Source organism: Oncorhynchus gorbuscha, unplaced genomic scaffold, assembly GCF_021184085.1.
Source record: "Oncorhynchus gorbuscha isolate QuinsamMale2020 ecotype Even-year unplaced genomic scaffold, OgorEven_v1.0 Un_scaffold_1983, whole genome shotgun sequence".
Lineage (NCBI taxonomy): Eukaryota > Metazoa > Chordata > Actinopteri > Salmoniformes > Salmonidae > Oncorhynchus > Oncorhynchus gorbuscha.
Genome location: NW_025746610.1, coordinates 86,343 through 98,074, shown reverse-complemented (window position 1 = coordinate 98,074; position 11,732 = coordinate 86,343). Strand labels below are relative to the sequence as shown.

Sequence of the window (11,732 nt, the reverse complement as noted above, 5' to 3'; positions counted from 1 at the left end):
TGTTCAGATGGGTGATTAGGAGAGAGCAGGGGTTTGGCTGTAAACATCACTCTGTTCAGATGGGTGATTAGGAGAGAGCAGGGGTTTGGCTGGGAAACATCACTCTGTTCAGATGGGTGATTAGGAGAGAGCAGGGGTTTGGCTGTAAACATCACTCTGTTCAGATGGGTGATTAGGAGAGAGCAGGGGTTTGGCTAAAACATCACTCTGTTCAGATGGGTGATTAGGAGAGAGCAGGGGTTTGGCTGGGAAACATCACTCTGTTCAGATGGGTGATTAGGAGAGAGCAGGGTTTGGCTGGGAAACATCACTCTGTTCAGATGGGTGATTAGGAGAGAGCAGGGTTTGGCTGGGAAACATCACTCTGTTCAGATGGGTGATTAGGAGAGAGCAGGGGTTTGGCTGGGAAACATCACTCTGTTCAGATGGGTGATTAGGAGAGAGCAGGGGTTTGGCTGGGAAACATCACTCTGTTCAGATGGGTGATTAGGAGAGAGCAGGGGTTTGGCTGGGAAACATCACTCTGTTCAGATGGGTGATTAGGAGAGAGCAGGGGTTTGGCTGGGAAACATCACTCTGTTCAGATGGGTGATTAGGAGAGAGCAGGGGTTTGGCTGGGAAACATCACTCTGTTCAGATGGGTGATTAGGAGAGAGCAGGGGTTTGGCTGTAAAACATCACTCTGTTCAGATGGGTGATTAGGAGAGAGCAGGGTTTGGCTGTAAAACATCACTCTGTTCAGATGGGTGATTAGGAGAGAGCAGGGTTTGGCTGGGAAACATCACTCTGTTCAGATGGGTGATTAGGAGAGAGCAGGGGTTTGGCTGGGAAACATCACTCTGTTCAGATGGGTGATTAGGAGAGAGCAGGGGTTTGGCTGTAAAACATCACTCTGTTCAGATGGGTGATTAGGAGAGAGCAGGGGTTTGGCTGTAAAACATCACTCTGTTCAGATGGGTGATTAGGAGAGAGCAGGGGTTTGGCTGTAAAACATCACTGTTCAGATGGGTGATTAGGAGAGAGCAGGGTTTGGCTGGGAAACATCACTCTGTTCAGATGGGTGATTAGGAGAGAGCAGAGGTTTGGCTGTAAAACATCACTCTGTTCAGATGGGTGATTAGGAGAGAGCAGGGGTTTGGCTGGGAAACATCACTCTGTTCTGATGTTCAGATGGGTGATTAGGAGAGAGCAGGGGTTTGGCTGGGAAACATCACTCTGTTCTGATGTTCAGATGGGTGATTAGGAGAGAGCAGGGGTTTGGCTGGGAAACATCACTCTGTTCTGATGTTCAGATGGGTGATTAGGAGAGAGCAGGGGTTTGGCTGGGAAACATCACTCTGTTCAGATGGGTGATTAGGAGAGAGCAGGGGTTTGGCTGTAAAACATCACTCTGTTCTGATGTTCAGATGGGTGATTAGGAGAGAGCAGGGGTTTGGCTGGGAAACATCACTCTGTTCTGATGTTCAGATGGGTGATTAGGAGAGAGCAGGGGTTTGGCTGGGAAACATCACTCTGTTTAGATGGGTGATTAGGAGAGAGCAGGGGTTTGGCTGGGAAACATCACTCTGTTCAGATGGGTGATTAGAAGAGAGCAGGGGTTTGGCTGGGAAACATCACTCTGTTCAGATGGGTGATTAGGAGAGAGCAGGGGTTTGGCTGGGAAACATCACTCTGTTCAGATGGGTGATTAGGAGAGAGCAGGGGTTTGGCTGGGAAACATCACTCTGTTCAGATGGGTGATTAGGAGAGAGCAGGGGTTTGGCTGGGAAACATCACTCTGTTCAGATGGGTGATTAGGAGAGAGCAGGGGTTTGGCTGTAAAACATCACTCTGTTCAGATGGGTGATTAGGAGAGAGCAGGGGTTTGGCTGGGAAACATCACTCTGTTCAGATGGGTGATTAGGAGAGAGCAGGGGTTTGGCTGTAAAACATCACTCTGTTCAGATGGGTGATTAGGAGAGAGCAGGGGTTTGGCTGTAAAACATCACTCTGTTCAGATGGGTGATTAGGAGAGAGCAGGGGTTTGGCTGTAAAACATCACTCTGTTCTGCACAGATCTCCATGAAAATGAATCATTGATGTCATTAAATGATCTAAAATGTCTGGAAGGAGTTCTGTCTGTCTGTCTGGTCTGGAAGGAGTTTTGTCTGGTCTGGAAGGAGTTTTGTCTGTCTGTCGTGTCTGGAAGGAGTTTTGTCTGGTCTGGAAGGAGTTTTGTCTGGTCTGGAAGGAGTTTTGTCTGGTCTGGAAGGAGTTTTGTCTGGTCTGGAAGGAGTTTTGTCTGGTCTGGAAGGAGTTTTGTCTGGTCTGGAAGGAGTTTTGTCTGGTCTGGAAGGAGTTTTGTCTGGTCTGGAAGGAGTTTTGTCTGTCTGTCGTGTCTGGAAGGAGTTTTGTCTGTCTGTCGTGTCTGGAAGGAGTTTTGTCTGTCTGTCGTGTCTGGAAGGAGTTTTGTCTGTCTGTCGTGTCTGGAAGGAGTTTTGTCTGTCTGTCGTGTCTGGAAGGAGTTTTGTCGTGTCTGGAAGGAGTTTTGTCGTGTCTGGAAGGAGTTTTGTCGTGTCTGGAAGGAGTTTTGTCGTGTCTGGAAGGAGTTTTGTCGTGTCTGGAAGGAGTTTTGTCGTGTCTGGAAGGAGTTTTGTCGTGTCTGGAAGGAGTTTTGTCGTGTCTGGAAGGAGTTTTGTCGTGTCTGGAAGGAGTTTTGTCGTGTCTGGAATCGGGAGCAGAGAGACAGTCTGTCTGCGTAACCTAATTACCAATGTAGTATTCATCTGACACTTCTCCAAGCTGATCTTTTACCCTGCTTGGTTTTATTAGGTTTCCTAGTTAGTCTGCTGGAGGTGTACACTGTTCCACAAATGGCCCTGAAATGATAAGACTGTAGGCATTTATTAAAGGAACAGCTGTGTGTGTGTGTGTGTGACAGGTGAACCCTGTGTGTGTGTGTGTGTGTGTGTGTGTGTGTGTGTGTGTGTGTGTGTGTGTGTGTGTGTGTGTGTGTGTGTGTGTGTGTGTGTGTGTGTGTGTGTGTGTGTGTGTGTGTGTGTGTGTGTGTGTGTGTTACTGTGTGACAGGGAAACCTGACACTGTGTGTTTGTGTGTGTGTGTTACTGTGTGACAGGGAAACCTGACACTGTGTGTTTGTGTGTGTGTGTTACTGTGTGACAGTGTGTTTGTGTGTGTGTGTGTTAAACCTGACACTGTGTGTGTGTGTGTGTGTGTGTGTGTGTGTGTGTGTGTGTGTGTGTGTGTGTGTGTGTGTGTGTGTGTGTGTGTGTGTGTGTGTTACTGCGTGACAGGGAAACCTGACACTGTGTGTGTTGTGTGTGTGTGTGTGTTACTGTGTGACAGGGAAACCTGACATTGTGTGTGTGTGTGTGTGTGTTACTGCGTGACAGGGAAACCTGACACTGTGTGTTGTGTTGTGGTGTGTGTTACTGTGTGACAGGGAAACCTGTGTGTGTGTGTGTGTGTGTGTGTGTGTGTGTGTGTGTGTGTGTGTGTGTGTGTGTGTGTGTGTTACTGCGTGACAGGGAAACCTGACACTGTGTGGTGTGGTGTGTGTTACTGTGTGACAGGGAAACCTGACACTGTGTGTTGTGGTGTGGTGTGTGTTACTGCGTGACAGGGAAACCTGACACTGTGTGTTGTGTTACTGTGTGACAGGGAAACCTGACACTGTGTGTTGTGGTGTGTGTTACTGCGTGACAGGGAAACCTGACACTGTGTGTTGTGGTGTGTGTTACTGCGTGACAGGGAAACCTGACACTGTGTGTTGTGGTGTGTGTTACTGCGTGACAGGGAAACCTGACACAGTGTGTTTGTGTCCTAGAACCGTCAGGAGAGAGGAGTAAGAAGATTTCAGATGCAGCAGGACTGGAAACATCACCTACCAACACCACAGTAGTAGACAGCACAGCAGAGAGCAAGGCTTCCTCAGAGATGGGTGAGTGAGAGGACGAGGGAAAGTGATAGTAAATATGGTCATGTTGTGTCTATAGTTGTTTACTATAACTAGGGCCCTGAGTTGTTCCTGACCAGGACAACGCTGGTCTCTAGTCAAAACATATAACCACAACCAAGAACCAGAATGTTTCAAAACATATAACCACAACCCAGACCAGGACAACGCTGGTCTCTAGTCAAAACATATAACCACAACCAAGAACCAGAATGTTTCCTGACCAGGACAACGCTGGTCTCTAGTCAAAACATATAACCACAACCCAGAACCAGAATGTTTCCTGGTCAGGTGTTTCCTGGCCGCTGGTCTCTAGAAAAAGTCCCAAAGGCTTTAATCGTAACACTGTTCTTCTCTTGTCTTCCAGGATACGGTAACCGCTGCACACAACCCAAAGGCCCCAGGGAGCCCCCTACACAGTGGACATGATCATGGCTTCTACCTATAGCCCCTTCACAGTGGACATGATCATGGCTTCTACCGATAGCCCCCTACACAGTGGACATGATCATGGCTTCTACCGATAGCCCCTACACAGTGGACATGATCATGGCTTCTACCGATAGCCCCCTACACAGTGGACATGATCATGGCTTCTACCTATAGCCCCTACACAGTGGACATGATCATGGCTTCTACCGATAGCCCCCTACACAGTGGACATGATCATGGCTTCTACCGATAGCCCCCTACACAGTGGACATGATCATGGCTTCTACCTATAGCCCCCTACACAGTGGACATGATCATGACTTCTACCTATAGCCCCCTTCACTGCCCTCCTCCACCCTTCTCCTTGATCCTCACCTTGTCTCTTACAAGGGCCACTGTGTATGAAGGAGATGACTGGGTGCTGTCCCATCCTTGGACACTGACACCTTTTCCTAACTAATAGGGCAGATGTGAAATGGCACCCTATTCCCTAAATAGTGCACTGTATATTCTTGTACACGTAGGTAACAGGGTGCCATTTGAGACCAAGCCTAAAACACAATCTGCAAAGCAATTTAGATAATCTACCCAGGATGCAACGGTACACCTTTCTGCTGTACTTGTGCCAGTTGCCAGGGGCTGTCTGTGTGCTGGTGCTATTAAGTGTTTCCCAAATGGAACTCCATTCCCTATATAGTGCACTACTTTTGACCAGGGACCATAGGGCTCTGGTCAAAAGTAGTGCACTACTTAGGGAATAGTGTGTCATTTGGGATGTTATCTCCTTCTCTGCTGGGACCATACAAACCTGCCTTATTCCCTTTGGGGGCAAATCCTAGCTTCCACTTAAGTTGAATTTTCACTTAGTCATGAGGATGTGAATGGGAGAGAATTTGTCTTAAGTGCAAGTTAGGATTTGACTCTTAGTCCGAAACAATCCGTCACATTGGATCCCAATTCATCTTTTAGTTTAGTTTTCTATTCCAGAAAAATACTTGACTTTCTTATCTTCTGTACTTTTAGACTTGTATTATGACATTACAGAAGAAGACATGTATCACTAGGGACAGAGGACTACTGTTATATTATTTTGATTCATTTTTTTTTGCTAACTTCTCGATAGCTATATATGCATTGTTTTCTACATGTACAGGGCAACTAGGTATATAATATTTAATGTGCTCCCTCTAAATATTCGTATTAACAGAAGATGTAACTAGTCTGTCCGTGACACCCCTCCCCCTCCCCAATGTTCCTCCTACTGTAAATGATTTGCCCTCTTGTTCTAGCAAATATTGCAGGGTTTTGTTGTAATGACGTGTAAAGGTTTTGAATCAGCTGGACCTGGCATAGCGCCGTCCTCTCGCTGAGATGGCAAACAGGCTCAAGATTGTGTAATAATAATCTCTCTTTTTGTAAATTCTATTCTAAAGGATATTTTTGTATATGCTGTTTCTCCTCTCTTCAGTTTCTGCCCTGCTACAACAGGGACAGTCCACTCCAGTCCGGGAGGACTTCAAGTCTCCTGGGTTTCTTTCTCTCTCGCTCCTTCTAATCAGACTAATTAAAACCCGGTGATGACATCGCCAGATGATTAGACTCTCTGGCCAATCAGAGACATGATTCAATCAATCAATGAACTAAACCAGGAGTACTTTGGCGTTCCAGGCCTGGAGTTGAATTCCCTTGGACCCTAACTGCTACCACTAGCATTTGTTTTGGAGCCCGCCTGTGCCTTTTGGAGAGTCCCATCAGCAGCAGCAGCAGCAGCACGTGTAGCGACATGCTCAGCCGTGTTGGTTGGTCAACTCCTCTTGGAAACTGCTTGCATCCCAAATGGCACCATATTCCCTATATAGTCCACTACTTATGAACACACCAGACTCTGGTCAAATGTAGTGCACTATGTAGGGAATAGGGCCCTATGGGGGCTCTGGTCAAAAGTAGTGCACTATATAGGAACATGGTGCCTTTTTGGGTCACAGACCCTCTCTGACACCCCTCCTCCTCCCACAACGCAGACCTGTTTGTATTTTGCAGAAATCAATGGACCCGTCAGTAAAGACTAAAGACATCAAGTAGAACATGCTTCCTTGTTTTCCTACACTGTTTTTAAAAGTCTCTAGAGGGGCTGGGGGAGGAGTAGCGCTGGGGCTTCCTCTGTGTGTGTGTGGTGATTCTCTCCCTCTGTGTGTGGGGGAAATCTCTCTGTGGGTGTGTGGATTCTCTCTCTCTGTGGATGTGTGTGGGGGGAATTCTGTGTGTGTTGTTAAACTCCCTGCCCCCGGGGGGTGGATGAGGACGTGGAGTCCTCCTCCCTAGTGATCAAACATGAGCTTTATGATCGACTGAGACCATAAAGAACAAACCACACAGACACATACAGGCCTAGTGTATGTGAGACTGACTGCAACCCAGAGGAATGAGAGACACTGTGTGTGTGTGTGTGTGTGTGTGTGTGTGTGTGTGTGTGTGTGTGTGTGTGTGTGTGTGTGTGTGTGTGTGTGTGTGTGTGTGTGTGTGTGTGATCATGCTGTAGGTGTCCAGAGGGTACATTCACTAACTTGGGACTTGGCAGGAAGTGAGCTCAGCTAGAGTTCTCCATCAACCTGGGGTTTTACACACACACATGGTTCCATATAAGGTCCACGTCCACCTGGGTTTTATCCATCTAATGTGACACATTTTCTCACTGGGTTGGCACATATGATGCATGACACACACTTCAATTGGAAGGGTTTTAGTATGTTTTCAATGAAATGAGTTCCCACACACCTGGGGGTTTCCACCCTGTGTTTGACACACTTCCTCCCTGTGACTAGAGGTGGAGGAGTTATTGATCAGGCTTGTCACACTGACACACACTTCCTCCCTGTGACTAGAGGTGGAGGAGTTATTGATCAGGCTTGTCACACTGACACACACTTCCTCCCTGTGACTAGAGGTGGAGGAGTTATTGATGAGGCTTGTCACACCGACACACACTTCTATGGGGGGCAGGTTTCTGGTATGTATTGGGCTCACGTGTTCCAATTACATTACTTACACGTTTCATTTCCGAAGCTACTGGTCCCATTGAGGAACCTCGGTTTAATGAATAAAGATATACATCTGGAATGAATTGTGTCCTGGCCAACACTCTTCTTCACTTATCTGGCTCGGGTCCTGGACTAGTCTCTCAGATAATTATTGAGAAAGTGTAGCTGTGCATTGATTTATTAATAAGTGTGCCTAGTAGTCGTGGTGCATCCTTCAACATGATCTGGTGAGAATAACACAGTTGGGAAGTGCTTTGTGGCTTAATGACACACACACACACACACACACACACACACACACACACACACACACACACACACACACACACACACACACACACACACACACACACACACACACACACGGTGTACAGTATCTTTAGCTACATAGCTAATCAAAATATCAGTTTGCATCTATTGATTAACCTCATCTTGAATACCACCATATAGTGAGCTATATGCAGTAGCCTTGGTTTGTTCCAATACACTTCACATGACTTGTCAGTGGTAGAATGGTCCAAGCAGCTATATGCAGTAGCCTTGGTTTGTTCCAATACACTTCACATGACTGTCAGTGGTAGAATGGTCCAAGCAGCTATATGCAGTAGCCTTGGTTTGTTCCAATACACTTCACATGACTGTCAGTGGTAGAATGGTCCAAGCAGCTATATGCAGTAGCCTTGGTTTGTTCCAATACACTTCACATGACTGTCAGTGGTAGAATGGTCCAAGCAGCTATATGCAGTAGCCTTGGTTTGTTCCAATACACTTCACATGACTGTCAGTGGTAGAATGGTCCAAGCAGCTATATGCAGTAGCCTTGGTTTGTTCCAATACACTTCACATGACTGTCAGTGGTAGAATGGTCCAAGCAGCTATATGCAGTAGCCTTGGCTTGTTCCAATACACTTCACATGACTGTCAGTGGTAGAATGGTCCAAGCAGCTATATGCAGTAGCCTTGGTTTGTTCCAATACACTTCACATGACTGTCAGTGGTAGAATGGTCCAAGCAGCTGTTGTATGTAGCCTTGGTTTGTTCCAATACACTTCACATGACTGTCAGTGGTAGAATGGTCCAAGCAGCTATATGCAGTAGCCTTGGCTTGTTCCAATACACTTCACATGACTGTCAGTGGTAGAATGGTCCAAGCAGCTGTTGTATGTAGCCTTGGTTTGTTCCAATACACTTCACATGACTGTCAGTGGTAGAATGGTCCAAGCAGCTATATGCAGTAGCCTTGGTTTGTTCCAATACACTTCACATGACTGTCAGTGGTAGAATGGTCCAAGCAGCTATATGCAATAGCCTTGGTTTGTTCCAATACACTTCACATGACTGTCAGTGGTAGAATGGTCCAAGCAGCTGTTGTATGTAGCCTTGGTTTGTTCCAATACACTTCACATGACTGTCAGTGGTAGAATGGTCCAAGCAGCTATATGCAGTAGCCTTGGTTTGTTCCAATACACTTCACATGACTGTCAGTGGTAGAATGGTCCAAGCAGCTGTTGTATGTAGCCTTGGTTTGTTCCAATACACTTCACATGACTGTCAGTGGTAGAATGGTCCAAGCAGCTGTTGTATGTAGCCTTTGGTTGTTCCAATACACTTCACATGACTGTCAGTGGTAGAATGGTCCAAGCAGCTGTTGTATGTAGCCTTGGTTTGTTCCAATACACTTCACATGACTGTCAGTGGTAGAATGGTCCAAGCAGCTGTTGTATGTAGCCTTGGTTTGTTCCAATACACTTCACATGACTGTCAGTGGTAGAATGGTCCAAGCAGCTATATGCAGTAGCCTTGGTTTGTTCCAATACACTTCACATGACTGTCAGTGGTAGAATGGTCCAAGCAGCTGTTGTATGTAGCCTTGGTTTGTTCCAATACACTTCACATGACTGTCAGTGGTAGAATGGTCCAAGCAGCTGGTGTATGTAGCCTATGTTGTTCATGGTGTGCCAACTCCTCCCTATTGCTTGGGAAAGGAAGATGGGTTCCTATTTAATGCCAGAGTAGTGTTTCTGTTTCCAAAGAGAAGACGGATGTTGCAGACATGACTGGCCGTAACAGCATCCACTTGTCTACTTCAGTGCCTGGTTACCACACAGTCTGTCTGCGCTGCTCCCGCTTCAGTTTGAACTCTGGTTCTACAACTTGTACGTCTTAAACAGAACAAACCGTACAGACATATATTTCACCCTGACATGCTGAACTCAAGGCCGCATATCTCTGTGATCAGTGTATCCTGTGTATGTATGTATGTATATATATATATATATATATATATATATATATAATTGCAATGGACCGATGCAGCGATGTCTTGACTGCCACTGTCTGCACTCACACATGATTTCAGAGAAGCTGATTGGTGAGAAGTGATTCAGAACACGGAGGGCCGGTATTATCTCCGAGTATTCTATTCGTCTGTTTCAGTGTTCTATGTTCTCTCGCTCTGTGGTTGAACTGGCATTGGTGTCACCAGAAAAGGGGACTAATGCAAGGACATTTTTATTCTGCATCAGTGGCATAGCATGACTTGGTTTACCTTGAAGTAATTGCGAAGGGACTTCCTGGCTGGTCTGAGATATTCTGTCGTAGGCTGTTTTTAGATTGCTAACGCACGCCACGGACAGACTTGAAGCACAACTGGGATTATGTAATACTAGTGCGTGGCTTGCTGTTCTGGACTGTCATCTCTCACTGTATGTTGCTCTGAGGGGCAAGGGGGAGGACTGTACTGTTTTCAGAATGAGTATTGAGCAAACTCTCTGGTTTCCTGTCAACTCTCATGAGAAAATAAATTGCCTCAGCAAACCTGCATGGGGCTGATTAAATTAATCTGTGATTGACCATGTAACCATGGTGAAAACCTGCCCTTGATCATCCAATAAGGTCACTGAACACGACCTCTCGAAGTAGGCATTTCACACATTAGTAGATACTTTAAAACATTGCAATGACGATGTAGTATGACCATGAATGGCTTCATGATGCGCACATGTCCCTGATCGTCCAGTAAGGTCACTGAACACGACCTCTCGAAGTAGGCATTTCACACAAGAGTAGATACTTTAAAACATTGCAATGACGATGTAGTATGACCATGAATGGTTTCATGATGCGCACATGTCCCTGATGGTCCAGTAAGGTCACTGAACAACATTCTATCTGTGTATACTTGGTAACATTGTAATTGCATGTAGCATTAGGGCCATCTGGGTCTGTTTTAACATGTGTTTTATAATCACAAAGACTAACCTGGATAATTCAAAGTAAAACATTTTTTTACTCATAATTTGCTCTGAGAGCACTTACAGAGAAATACTCAACAATGAACACATCCAGAGGGAATTGTCAAAACAGCTATTTTCCTCCCTCTCTGTGAGCAGTTGGCACCTGTAAATGGCAGGCAGCAGGTGAGTCTGTGTTGTGGCCAGCAGCACTAAATAGACCTTCAATCATCGCCTGCAGTTTGTCAATAGATAAAAGCATGTATAAACCCCACATTACAGCATTCACACAGAGACAGCTGGTGGTTGTGCACAGTAGCTTACTAAAACGGTATCTATGGCTGTAACAGACGGGATTTTTTTTTGTGATGGAAAAATGCAGTCAGAATCTCCTTAGGAAAGAGGTCTTCTGACCTCAATGGGACTTCAACTGTTAAATAAAAGACTGTCTGAGCAGAAGGTAAGGTTGTTCCGATCCCAAGTTGCAGGTTTATCTGACCCAGGATGTACTGTTTTATATTTTTGATCTCATTGGAAGTCCACCTCAGTGAATAGGTCTGGCTAGGCCTATAGGAGCACGGCTTTCTGTCTCAGTGAGTTCACCACTAGACAGCCACTCCTGTCCCCCCCATCTCTCTCTCCACATGAGTGCACCAGTGAGAAGTGTGTCAGCCAAAGCTAAGCCCCAGGGCCAGCCAGGGTTGAGGTGGTGCTCTGCTCTCTCTCTGCCCAGGCCATTTCCCATCCACCCATGATGGGTCACACACATACACAACCTTATTGGCCCAACGCTCTGAACCCTGGACCAACGCTCTGAACCCAACGCTCTGAACCCTGGCCCAACGCTCTGAACCCTGGCCCACCTGCCGCAGGTCAAAGGACCAGATGGTCACACAATGTCGGAAGGATCAAGCGCAAGTACCAGAACACTTTCCTTGTACATTGCACAAAACTTGGCACATTGATTGTGAAAGCCTAATGGACTATTCATTTATTAAACTGAACCTCAGTTTTAATACATTTATTAATAGAGTTTAGAGGAGCCTATAATATATTTATTTGTGGTGTTAAATC

The 11,732-nt window shown here is 46.1% G+C and overlaps 1 long non-coding RNA gene across 1 annotated transcript; it reads left to right on the top strand.

Annotated features, from left to right (window-relative positions):
* Nucleotides 1-6,617: 6,617 nt before the first annotated feature.
* On the top strand, nt 6,618-7,504 carry LOC124024731. Its single transcript, XR_006837055.1, has 2 exons — nt 6,618-7,271; nt 7,332-7,504. It is a non-coding gene; the product is annotated as an uncharacterized LOC124024731 (long non-coding RNA).
* The last annotated feature ends 4,228 nt before the right edge of the window (nt 7,505-11,732 follow it).